The following is a 13,397-nucleotide window of genomic DNA, read 5'->3' on the forward strand; positions in this document are numbered from 1 at the left end:
CAAGCTTCTGTTCCATCCTGTACATCCAGGATTTGTTCTACTTTGGTGATCTTTTTTTCTTTTTTCTTTTTTTTTTTTTTTTTTTTTTTTTACTTTCAATGGTTCTTACTCTCTGTTCCTTTTTCATAGCATACTGTTTACCTTTACTTGAAAGTTGTGTGTGTGTGTGTGTGTGTGTGTTTGTACTAGAATCTTTTATTTTATTTTTGGTCCCGGCATCCCTCTTTAACATAAACATTTTCCCTCAAATCCCAGGTGTCCTTTGTGATTTATATTTAAGAGCAAAGCCTTGAGACCTCTACCCCCAGCAGAATTTTGGACTAAATTCTCAGAAAGGCCTCCCCCCACTACAAATAAATTAATTTGATCTTGGATAAAGCATATTATAATGCATTGCTGATTTTTCAGGAGGTGATGAAATTTTTCAAACTCCCTTCTTTGTAAAGCAGTCACTGATAAAAAAAAAAAGAAAAGAAAAATAAAAACAAAAAATCGGGGGAGGGGGGCCGTTCAAAATGCCTTATGGGGACACCTGAGTTGGAGTTGTTTAACAGAAAGCAAAAGCTGAAGGGAGATCACCATGACAGCAAATGCTGATCAAAGGCAGCAGCCAAAAGATAAATTGAAGCATTCCTGTTGTACGTAGAGTTTAAAAACATGCATCTAAACAGCTCCTGGCTAAGAGAATAGGTTACGATGGAAATTTAAATATTCAGAGCAAAAAGAACTAAGAGCTCCATGTCAAAACTGGTGGGAGACAGGGAAATTCACAGCCTTACCTGTGTTCATATGGGAAAAGAACAAAGATTTAAACACTTAATTTCAGAAACTACGCAAAAGAACCAAAGAATAAGTCCAAAGAAAGTAGAAGAAAGGTTGATACCAGAGACAGGGGCCGAGATTAATAAAATAGAAAAGATACAATACAAGAGATCAATCAGTAGACTCCCTGGTGAACAAATCCAAAAAAGAAAAGAAGGTGAAAAGACAGGTAAAATGTATCACAAATGAAGATGACAGCATTTCAGAAGGCAGTAAGAGGGCAAGACAGGTAACTTTACCAGAAAAAATGTAAAATTTAAGTGAAATAAGTCTTTAGAAAAAAGTGACTAATCAAAAGGGATCGAAGAAGAAACAGAAATCCAAATAAATCTGTAGGCACTAAATAAATTGAATAATAGATCAAATTGTCTTTCATCACAGGATACGTCAGAGGCTTTAAGGCCAGTTTTGCCAGGCATTCGGAAAGCAGAAACATGACCATTTTAGCCAGTCTGTTCCAGAGAAGGGAGAAGTGGGGGGGGGGGGGCACCTGACCTCACACCTCTGGACCTGGCTCCTCATTCATATTAACAACTTAAAGAAGAAAGTACACACTTCAGGAGTCTCAGAAAAATCACATCACAAAATTCAGCACCTGTCCACGAACTACAATAAAAACATTAGCAATAGAAAAGGAGTTTCCTCATCTTAATCAACAGTGCTGATACCAACAAAAACAAATAAGACCAAAAAAAAGTGGAACAAGCTCATTTTTACTGCTGAAATATTAAAAAGCATTTGAAAATCAGAAACAGGAATGCCCACTTTTCGGGCTTCTGTTTCGCCACTGCACCTGTGGCCCGGCCATCAAAGTCCCTCAAGAGAAATCTGTCAAAATTATGAGGATTCGAAGGAAGGAAGCCAACTCATGATCTGCAGATCACATGACAGCTAAGGGGGAAAGCCTAAGAAGTTCTGTGATTGGTTGTTAGAAATAATGGAAGTATAGAAAGGTGAGCTCTAAGAATCCAAAGCCAGGTTCCACATGGATAAAAAGCAATAAAATTAGATTACTTTAAAAAACAACAGCAGCAAGAAAATCCAAAAGGAACTGTAAATATGTGCAAAAGGTTTCTCTAACAGCCATGCCCAGCACCAGTTAATGATCCTGTGAGCCCCGGATGCTAAGCTGATGGCTCCACTTTCTCTCTGTCCCTGTCAGGAGACCTCACTCCTTGGTTGGCTCAAGAGCAGAATTGACTAAGTTCTTTTTGTTCCCTTTCCCCAAACTCCAAGTCCCTTGAGCCTCTGAGTTCACATCTCTAGAGAGAGGCAGCCTTTGGTCTGAGCCACCCCAGAGCTCCTCCTAGTGACACATCCCCAGGGATAATGCAGGCTCCCTCCTGACTGTCCGGGAGCATCCAGTCAAAACTTGTCCCCACCAGGAACTGCTGTTCTGTTAGTAGACGGGAATATCAGGTACCAGATTATAAAGTAGTGAGCACACACCTGGATAGCAGGATGGCATTTGTCACCCGATCAATTACATTTCAGAATCAGGAATCCACACAGGGCCAGCATTAGAAACTAATTTCTCTACTCAGTTGTCCTCAACCCAGGGCATTTTATCCCCTCCCACACCCCCAGACACATACACACCTCCAGGGGACATTTGGTGATGTCTGTGGGTATTACTGTGGTCACATGTTGGGATGTGGGGGTTAAGGTGCTTCTGGCATCCATTGGGGTAGGCTAGAGATGCTGCTAAAAATCCTACACTCCATGGGACCTCCTACCCTCACCACCTCCCCAAAATGAATTATCTAACTCAAAATATTAGTAGTGCCAAGGCTGAGAACCCTGTTCTAAAACAACAACTCACCCGACAAAACCATCGTCACAGTAACAGCGGTTGACAGGTATTGAGCCCATCTTATTGAGCATTTATTTACCACAGTGCTGACTTGCATACATATTTCCATGCTACACAGCTACTCCTACAATTTAAAAAAAAAAAACTGTTCTTACACCTATTTTACATACAAGGAAACGGAGTCTTAGAGAGGTTTAAAAAATTGTGTAAGGTCACCTGGTGACTAAGGGGTATAAAGCTGGAATCCAAATTGATCTGAGTCACACCAGGGCCAGAACTTTAACCCAAGCTAAACCGCCTCCCAGGTTAGGGCCAAAGCCCTCATTTAATAAAAGAGACAATTGGATGGGTTTTTCTCCAATTTTTTATTTGTTCTTGTTAGTTATACATGACAGAATGTATTTTTACATATCATACGTACAGGGAGTACGACTTCACATTCTGTGGTTATACACGATGTGGCGTTACACTGGTCGTGTATTTATATATGAACATAGGAAAATTGTGTCTGATTCATTCTACTGTCTTTCCCATTCCCATCCCCTCTCTCTTCCCTTTGTTCCCCTTTGTCTAATGCAATGAACTTCTATGAACTTCTATTCTTTCCTCCCACCCCACCCTCTATTGTGAGTTAGCATTCTAATATCAAAGAGAACATTCTGCTTTTGCTTTGGGAGGACTGGCTTATTTCACTTAGCACGATAGTCTCTAGTTCCATCCATTTATGGGCAAATAGCATAATTTAATTCTTCTTTGTGGCTGAGTAATATTCTAATGTGTATCTACACCACATTTTCTTCATCCATTTGTCTGTTGAAGGGTACCTAGGCTGGTTCCATAATTTAGCTATTGTGAATTGAGCTGCTATATATAAACATTGATGTGGCCATGTCACTATAGTATGCTGATTTTAAGTACTTTGGGTATATGGATGGCTTCTTAATGAAAGTTGTTTTTTCTTTCCATCCTTATTAAGTGCTGTCATGTCTTGAGACAGACTTAACCTCAAACTGCTTTTACACTACCAGAGAATCGTTAAGCTAAAGACTTGTGTGTCTTTTATTTATTTTTCTTATTTATTTATTTTGAGAATCCCTAAAGCCACACAGCTGGTTAACGTATGTGTCAGTTTCCATTACCCTAACAAAATGCCTGAGGTAATTAACTTAAAAAGAGGAAAGTTTTGTCTTGGCTCTTGGTCTCAGTTCATGGCTGGTCCTATTGCTTTCAGGCGTGTGGCGAGGAGCAGGTCAAGGCAGGGAATGTGTGGTGGAGCACAGCTGCTGGCCTCGTGTTCAGGAAGCAAACTTGAGACAAGAAGGGGCTGGAGCCTCGTAATCATCTTTGGGGACACAGCCCCAGTGACCTAAGTCTTCCCACTAGCCTCCACCTCTCAAAGCTCCTGCCACCTCTTGATAGCACCAAGCAGAGGACCAAGCTTTTAGCACATCGGCCTTCGGAGGGCATTTCACATCCAAACTGAGAAAAGTTTCCCAGGTAGAACCCAGAAACACCCACAACCCCACCACCATGCTGCCCGCTGACCTCCCCCTCTTCCTCCTCCCTGCTTCTTTTCTCTTTTCCCTCCTTCTGCCTCCCCTCCTCCTCCCTCTCTTCCTCCCCCTCCTCCTCCTTCTCCTCCTCCCCCTCCTCCTCCCCCTCCCTCTCCTCCTCCCCTTCCTTCTCCCTCTCCTCCTCCCCTCCCCCTCCCTCTCCTCCTCCCTCTTCCTCTCCCCCTTCTCTTCCCCCTCCCTCTCCTCTCCCCCTCCCCTCCCTCTCCTCCTCCTCCTCCCCCTTCCTCTCCTCCTCCCCCTCCCTCTCCCCCTCCTTCCCCCTCCCTCTCCCTCCCCCCCTCGTCTTTATCACACTTGACTCTGCATCCCAGAGAAATCCTCTGAAGCCACACCTTCTCCTTCCGCACGTGGTTGATGTTGCCTGTAAACAGAGCCTGAGACGTGCATTTGGAGGCAGGTAGTTTATTCAGAGTTGATCTCAGGAAACAGGTGTGATGCAAACTCAAGGAGGAAGAAAGGCCACCAGGAAGGTGTGTCCAGTTTGAGGTCACTGTGGACAGCAGGGCTCCCGTCCCCATTGCTTTCCATCCACAGTTTCCAGGCTGCACTGGCCCTTGGGCTGAGTGTAGCGGACTCGGGGCAGGGAGCAGAAAGATGCAGGTGACCACCACTGGGAAGGGAGCTTGGTTCTTGCTCAGTGCAACTGCCCAGGCCAGCTCCTGCTGCGTTCAGAGTGAGGCCTAAGGGCGGAGAACCCCCACAGTTCCACCAAGCAGTGACTAGAGCAGATGCATGCTGGGTACCAACCCAGTGTGAATATTCTCCTAGGATGTGCGGAGCCAGATGTGCTGGGGTGGCATGGGGCTGCGCTGATGTGTCATCAGGTCACGGCAAGGATGGTATGCAGACAGACTTCCTTCTTGACTCTCCAGTTCTCCACCTTTTCTTCCAAAGTGATTTTTTTTTCCATATAAGTTCTGGACAGGGGCTGAATGCTCGCCTAGCCTGTGTGAGACCCTGTGGCCAATCCTGGGCAGTGGGAAAAAACAAAAAAACAAAAGTTCTGGACAAGTCCAATCATCAAGAGGCAATCATTAAGCCTGCAGGCTGACGAGGCAAATGAGAAACAGCTAACTGGTCTGACCCTGGGAGGACGTGCGTTTCACGTGTGGGCGCCAGGGTTACTAACCCACCATGCTTTTAAGGTACCAGCCGTGTTCGGAGAGGAAGCAGCAGGCTGCTTATGCCCTGAGATGGCCTAGAGTGAGTGGTGTTATGTGTAACACCCTTTAGTTGACACCTGTTCTACGTGTAAGTGTGACATGAGGCAGAGGAAGGCTGCTTGACCGAACCTTTTATTTTCTAAAAAAATAAATAAGCAAAAGTACAAGCCAACAGTTCTTGAGCACTCACCAGGCATTAAGGTATGTGTCAGGCCACCTTGAAAGAATATTAACGTACATGAGAAGACAGAGCTGTGTTTCTTTTTAGGGCAGACAGAGGAGACAGATGGGAAGACCACACGAGGGTCTCCTGGGTGGCTGCCAGGGTTTCATTTCCTGTCTCCAGGCGGTATCTGCACGTGTGCTCTTTCGGATAAGCCATACATTCCTGTGTTGCCGTCTTTTTTGTAAGAGCATGATGTTTTATAATATAAGGAATGTTAAAATATTAAAAAGTTGATTAAGAACTTCTGAGGCTAACTGAATCTGAAGTCCAATATGTTCCAAATTCAGAACTTTGTGAGTGCTGACAAGACACTACAACTAGAAAGTTCCACACCTGACCTCAGGTGAGGAGCCCTGGTCACAATGCAGGTGCACTGAGAATGCGGTATGAAATGACCTTCAGTCTATATAATTTGTACCTAAAGCATGAACGGATTTTGTGTGTCGATGAGTCCCAACTCCCTGACATCTCATTGTGTGTATGCAGATGTTCCAAAATCCAAAAACTTCCCAAATCTGAAACACTTCTGTCCCCAAGCATCTCAGGTAAAGAGTACCCAGTCTGTCATTGAAACTTTTAAGCCACCTGTTTGCGTTATCTCACTTCATCCCCAAAGCACCTTGTGAAGCAGATGAAGACATTATTATCCCTGTTGTCAGGTGAAGAAATTGAGACACTCGCAGATCAGATTCCCAGATCACACTGCCGGTAGGTGGTAAGTGTTTCTGGGTAGGCATAGTATTACTTTTAAAGTGTCAGAACTGGTCCATGGATTCATTGAAAACCTGAGTGAGGTCTGCACTGGCTCAGACACTCACAGACTGACTTAGACCCACAGTGCCTTGAAGCCCAGACACTGCCAGAGGCAGAGTGCATTCTGGGAAGAAGATGGCCCGCCATGTTGCTTCAGAGCCGCTGACATATTACTGTAGAAACCTGCCCCTTACCCCACGCTCTTGGTTTTCCCTTTAAATGAAAAGTCACTGGTTATTTGTAGCAGCAAAGGTAAGTGACCCCTTGCAGACTGAACCCAGGCAGGATGCCATGTTTAAAGGGTTTGAGGTTTGGCTTCAATTGGTATCTTTCCATCCTGTGTTAGGTTTGGTTGTTGGTTTTGAACCCTGAGCTCTTCTTCAGAACTTATATCAGGTGTCTGTTCAGAATCTCAGAAAAGTACTAATAAAGGGCATGAAATATTAAATTAAAAATACATTCTCAGCTCTTCAAAGGCTAACATTTGAATCTCAGTCACCATCTGACATGCTCAAGTCAATGAGGCAGCTTTTTATTCGACACCTGTTCTGTAAGTCTCACAAAAATGTAGACTTTGGTCAGCAAGATGGGATACATGCAAATATGTGTGTGTGTTAAATCCCACTGAGCTTGCCTTTTAAATGTGTCTAACGTGACTGGCAGTGACTCACCTTGTGATTTGGGCCCACACAGATCACATCCTCTTCTTTCTCTGTTATGTTCACTAGCGATGGTGGCACTGGGTCTGTCCCCCTGACAACTGTACCCTCCTTTCTTAGCCACCTCTTTTTGTATGGTTTTTATTCACCCCTATTCTGCCTACCACAGAGTTCTGCACAAGGCAAGCTCTCACCAGATATTTCAAATAAATTAACGCCAACCGTTGCTTCTCCACCCAACTCGGGATGTCTATGATTAGAAGGATGATCTCACAGATTCCTGGAGAATGCACAATGTCATCGGCCGCTCCTCCTTCAGCCAACACGTAGTCCTCGGTGCTGGTTCTGGAAGCCAGATGAAGTTTTAAAATTCAGCCTTCAGTGGGTTTCTACCAGTGAATTAAAACTTCAGAGAAATCTCTGAAATGTTTTGCAACTGGAAAAGTGTACGTGTGTCGTAGGTTCTCTGCCTCCTCCATTTTTACTCCCCAGGGGTGCCTTGGTGTCTCGGATGTGAGTTAAGGATGACACTTGCTCCCAGGTTGTGCTTGGACACCGTGGCGTCCCTCATAACCTTCAGAGAGGCCAGAACTGTCTTGGCCTCAGGGAATCAAGGAAGGAAGATTTACCAGGTCCAGGTGACTGATTAAATCCTTTCTCAGTAACTCCATGAGCTCATTGCTCTGACGCTCAGCAGCCAGGATGGCGTGGCGTGAAGGACAGGGTCTCCTGTGGCAGGGCTCTGGCCTCACACAAGTGGGGCTATTCCTGCAATAGCGAGCCTCAGTTGCTTCACCTGCAAAGTGGGAACTACTCTGTCTTCCACATAGGAGAAAACATGCAACTTTCTTAGAAACATCTTTTTCTCCCCGAGCATATTTTTAATATTGGCAAACATGATAACTTAGGTCTTGTGGAAAGTAAGAAAATCTTAGCTTTCAATGAAATACCTGGAGACTGGTATCGTGTAATGAATGCATTTATGAAAATCTATTGAAATTAATTGAATCTCCTAACATCTGTTGGGAAGCACCGTTGGACTTCAGAACCGACTTGAGATTCTTCACTTACAAAGTACACCAGTTACATGATGAGTTGGTCCCTTGTCATCACACGGGGAGGTGACCACACAGTGCTACACATATTGTCCCTGCTAATGCATGCTGTGGTTCCAATGTGGTCTGTCCCCAGAGGTTCCTGTGCTGGAAGGCTGGTCCTCAGTGTTCTGGGGTTAAGATGGTGGAAGCTTTAAATGGTCAGGTCACTGGGGGAACCACTCTCTCAGAAGGGATTGAGTTCCCACGAGAGTGAGCTGTGAGGAGGGAGCTGACTCCTGACTCTCTGGCTTCCTGACCTCCCTCATGCCTGCTCCCACCATGGGGATGCCATTCACCAGGGCTGAGCAGATGTCAGCGCCATCTTGAATTTCCCTCTTGGTCACCTTGCTTGTTAATGAAGACCCAAGAAGAAAGCAATCTTAAACTGCTTTTCCCTATGCCAAAAACATGAAAATGCTTTTATTAACAGACTTTTTATATACTGTCTTTTTATAGAAGCCAAGAGAACTTGGATTTATATTTAGCAATTGATACTTCAATATTTGAACTGACTTAGAAATGACTCAGACGTTTATTTCCCACATAACTTTCAGATTTCAGACTACATGATCAGTGCACTTATAAACAGTTGCTTCACATATAGCTTCCTTATTTATTTATTTTTAACACTTTCTTCCTAGACTACCCATGAGAACTGAGATATTAGACCAAGCGTCATCATCATTTCAAGGTATTTAATCAAAGAAAAATCCTTAAACTTGCTGCACTAGAGCATAGACCTTGCAGTAATTTTAGTCTTGAGACAAAACACTGAGTAATATAAATTCACCAGTTTTTAAGAAGATAGTTGAATCCAGATCATATCGCTGAAAAAATGGAACCAGTGAAGGTCACCTTGAAGATTTTTAATTGCAGTCTTCCAAAGGCTGCGACCAGAGCTTTCAGGCAAGGTGACTTATGTAGCAGCGTGGACAGACAGAGCGAAAACCTTTACCACACAAAACCTTTACCTTCCTTCCTTTTCTGAGTCTCAAATGAGTTTAGGAGATAACTCTTAGACGTTTGCATTCCAGCCAGGACTGGCTGAAATAACAAACCTCCAAGGGACCTTGAATAACAAAATTATCTTAACATAAGCAAAAGGCCAAGCGATTTAAAATAGAGAGATAGGCAGAGAGGGAGAGGCCCTTGCATGTTAACTCTGTAAGAACTATCTTAAAGGTCTTTACGAGAAAAATTTCAAGTTTACCGTGCCAAAATATTTTTAACAAAAATATCAAATTAGGTGTGCAGAACCATGAGTGAACTCACTAGGACAAAAGAGAAAGAAAATACAAATTGTTATCGTGAGCTAGATAATGGTAAAAAAAAAAAAAATGAAGAAGAAGAAGAAGAAAGTACAGGGCGAGCTGGTTGCGGTGGCACAGGCCTATAATCCCATCAGCCCGGGAGGCTGAGGCAGGAGGATCACGAATTCAAAGTCAGTCTCTAAATAAAATACAGAGAAATGCCACATCTGGGTGTCCTGGAATAAACACACACACACTTCCCCTGGAGCTCCTTGACCTTCGTGCACATCTGCAGGATGGACTGGCTTCCCGTCTCCCAAACCTTAAATTGCCAGCAGCCAGGATGGGTTTCTCGGAATCTCCCAGATCTCCCCGGGCTTCGGTAGCCAGGCATCCCTGACCAGCCTCGCCTTCAGGACGGAGGTTTCTTTCCATCTCCTGGACCCCTGCCCTGTGGCATCCTGGACAGAGGTTGCTTTCAACCTCTCAGACCTCGCTGCAGAGGTGTGACCTTCTCCCACTGGGTTAGCTACTCTAGGAGCGGACTCCAGGTCCTGCACTTGCCCAGGACAGCAGCAGTGCAGGGCCGGCGAGTCAGACCCCAAGATGGGGCTTCATCTGCTCCACGGTAAGGGGTCCCTCACTTCCCCTGATGTGCTCAGGACCCACTCTGGCAACGTGGAGAGCCCTCCTAGGACCGGCCGCCGCCGCCCACCACTCTCGTGGGGAGTGAGTAGCACAGGCTCAGGAACCTCCGAGAGCAAAGTTCCATCTGAGTCATTTGTTTTGTAACTGAATTTTGTCCTGAGTTCGCCTCTTGGTGAGCACAAAGCCAATAAACGCAACCAAGAGGAAAGGAGTGGAGAGAGGCTTGTTCTTTGCAGCGAATTAGGCCAGCGCTGGGACAACTGACATGCAGGCTGTCCCCAGACAAAGCAAGCAAGGAGCTTTCACGGGGAAACTCATGCCTATTCATGTAGGAGAAGACGGATCACACGGAGAACAGGCTCAGCTGGAGGCCACGCATCACATGTCCAAAACCAAAAATGACAGAGGAGAGAGTCTCTGGGAGAAGAATTTACTACTGTAATGAGCTACGTTTACTCTAAGTCACCAAAAAGAATGAGTCAGAGTGCCCAGGCTATTCGGGCTGGTTCCTTGTCATTTTCTCTGAAGGCGTAATCTAAAACAAACAACGGAACATTGAGGGCCTACTGTGGGTCATTGAACAGGGCAGGCGCTTGCCCCTGAAAGCATCTGCCTAGTGGCTGTCACCTCTGCCAGGACCTCAGGTGATAGAGCAAGCCTCACTCCCTAAAGAACCTAGTCTCAGTTTGTCGGGCAGGTGCACAGCCGGGAGCCAGGGCTTGGGAGGTCTGGAGAGGGAGTTTTTCTAGCTCAAGGTGGGTGTTTTCCAGGCCACAGAAGCAATACCAGCAAAGAAGCCCGGGGCACCAGAGGAAGCAGCCAGAACGTCCCAGTGATTAGGGGCGGAGGTGCCTGGAGGAGGTCTGGCACGGGCGCAGACGGCAGAGCCAGATTGCCTGGGTTCTGTCACTTAAGAGCTTGGTGACCTTGGGAAACTTGCTTCACCACTTCCTGCTTCCTTTTCCTCATCTGTCACATGGGAACAGTAGCCTGGGATGGGACAAAACACTCAGAAATCCATAGTATGGGGTTTCGCAAAAGGAAATATTTTGTTGCAGACAACTGGCTAAAATGGAGCTCCGATTCGCCCCCTGGTCAGTTGGTGGTGCGGTTGTTTCTAGGAAGGGGGAGGGGAAATTCCTGTTGGTTGGGTGGCTGGGGGATGGCTGTTGGATGCGCCTTGGTTCTTCACAGGTGGCATGCTTCTTTTGGAAGGGAGTCATCATGTAATGCTGGGGCCTTTGACGGGACAAGCTGGCTTTTGTTGCAAGTGTCCATTCTTGAAAAGCTGGTTCCTAACCCTCCTGGAGTGGATCCTGAAAGCTTTTCCTGAGAAACCGCTCAAGCACTTTGTTGTTAAAGGAGTGTGTCCAGACCTTAGCTGGTGTCAGAACCTCCTTCCCAGGTTCCTGGTGTAGTAGACTCACTATTCCAACATAGCCCATGTCTGACTCTATTATGATCATCTGTGTCTCAGTTCATTTTCAGTTACTGTAACAAAATACCTGATACTCAATAATTTATGAAGAATAGAGGTTTAGTGTTGCAGCACTTTCAGAATTTGTCTAGCAAGCTTTCTGAGCTTTTGTCAGAAGCACTCCCTACTCTGCCCCCAAAAGAAAAATAGGGGTTTATTTAGCTCTTGGCTTAGAGGCTGGGAAGTCTGAGAACGTGGTATCCACATCTGCTGGGCATCTGGGGAGGGCCTTTAAGCCGTATCCTAACATAGCAGAAAGCATCACATGGTGAGACGGACCGAGCTCCTAGCCCAGGCCTCTCTGCCTTTTCCAGTGAAGCCAATAATACCATCACGGGGCCTCACCCTAACCACCTCCCAAAGGGCCCCCACCTCACACCATCGACATAGGAACTTGGGGTACATTTCCCACATGTGAGCTTTTGGAGGATGAACGCGGCTTCTTATAAATAGCTGTGTTAGCAGGGTGAATTTGGGTGGGGATGGTGAGAATGGCCACATGGAGATAGAGGCCCCCCTCAATCCAGTCGGGGTCACCTCTGGCTGCAGCAGTCTGTGCTAAGGGCTGGATGTGAAATGATGGTCATATGAATGAGGGATGGCGGTGTCTGAGGGAGGGGAGCAAAGGGAGAGACCGTCCTGGATTGAGATCAGACATCTGCAGCGTGAGGCTCCGGATCCCCTGATCTTTGAGTATCTCTGTAGGGACATGCTCGTGTGCACATGCATACATGGTCTTACAAGAACTAGGGGCAGTATTATGGTCTGCTGAATGACTGTGATGTGTGTAATGGCATTTGCCTGCGTGCGGTATGGGATCAGTCTGCTCCTAAGCCCGGAAGCCCCCATGCGTCGTCTAGGGCTCGTCCTCTGTGTCGGGATTCTTGCCAGCAGGGTTTCAGTGGTAAACAAGCCAATGGAAATTAAGACCAGTTAAAGAAAAACAAAACTCTGAAGAGTTTCAGAACTTTGTGTTCTCCAACTAGGTGTCTTGTGTTTTTGAAAGTTATTTTTAATTAGGGTTGCATAACCCGCTACTGATTAAGCCTCCAGATACTCCTGGAGTTTATGTCTGTAATTAGATGAAGTTGAACTCTCCCAGAGGAGAGGGTGTGTGAGCTTCCTGCACCTCTCATCTCAGGAGACTTCATGACCACAGCCAGAAGTAAAGCTTCCAAAACACGTGTGAACATCAGCACGGGTGTCAGTGGGTTAAGACAGCACTTGTAGGTTAGGACATGGTGATCGTGCCAATCGATGGATAGTATTGTCTAACTCCAGTATGGAACCTCTCTGGAGAAACACTCTAACTTCCTTATCAGGCATGAGAATTGTGATGACAGTTGTTGAAAATGTATTAGTAGTTGAGGTTCATTGCACTAATCTTTCTACTTTTAAATATTTCAAAAATTTTGTGTTCTTTTTAAACTTTTAAGGAAGATTAAATTTTTGAAAATTGAAGGATGCTTCTAGGAACCACTGCCCAGAGAGTATGTGGTGTGATTTGAGGGTCACTGGAAGGGCCACGTAATCTAGGGTGCTGTTGCCAGCATTAGATTGACAGTTAATGTCATCGTCCTTAGTCCTTTTAAAAATGAGCACAAACTCACTACCTGTGAGTTTGCATAGTGCCCTGCACATCTTCACCAGGTACGTTGGTGGTTCGGGTTTCTTTTAATTTGTTACTAAGCAAGCTTCTTAGAAACCGGGAGGAAGTATCTCTAAAATGTCTCGGAAGATGAACTTGTAGTTATCACTTAAAAAAAGATCAAGAAAGGAGCAAACTTCCTAAGGAAGGACCAGAGTTCCTGGAACTCAGGAGAAGGAAAGCATCCCACAATCGTGAAAGAATCAGTAGCTGGACTGTATCCAGCTCCTGGCAGTGAGAACGAAGAGCATCTCACTGTCATTGTCC

At 45.5% G+C, this 13,397-nt stretch overlaps 1 protein-coding gene and 1 non-coding gene across 5 annotated transcripts in view; both read left to right on the forward strand.

The window, feature by feature from the left end:
• Positions 1-13,397, forward strand: part of LOC113179846 (phosphatase and actin regulator 1) — a 287,810-nt gene that overhangs the window by 135,726 nt on the left and 138,687 nt on the right. The gene's annotated exons all lie outside the window — the stretch shown is intronic.
• On the forward strand, positions 11,544-11,607 carry LOC113179892 (U7 small nuclear RNA). The gene has a single exon (XR_003300393.1). It is a non-coding gene; the product is annotated as a U7 small nuclear RNA (small nuclear RNA).

The sequence above is a fragment of the Urocitellus parryii genome, chromosome 8 (assembly GCF_045843805.1).
Source record: "Urocitellus parryii isolate mUroPar1 chromosome 8, mUroPar1.hap1, whole genome shotgun sequence".
NCBI lineage: Eukaryota > Metazoa > Chordata > Mammalia > Rodentia > Sciuridae > Urocitellus > Urocitellus parryii.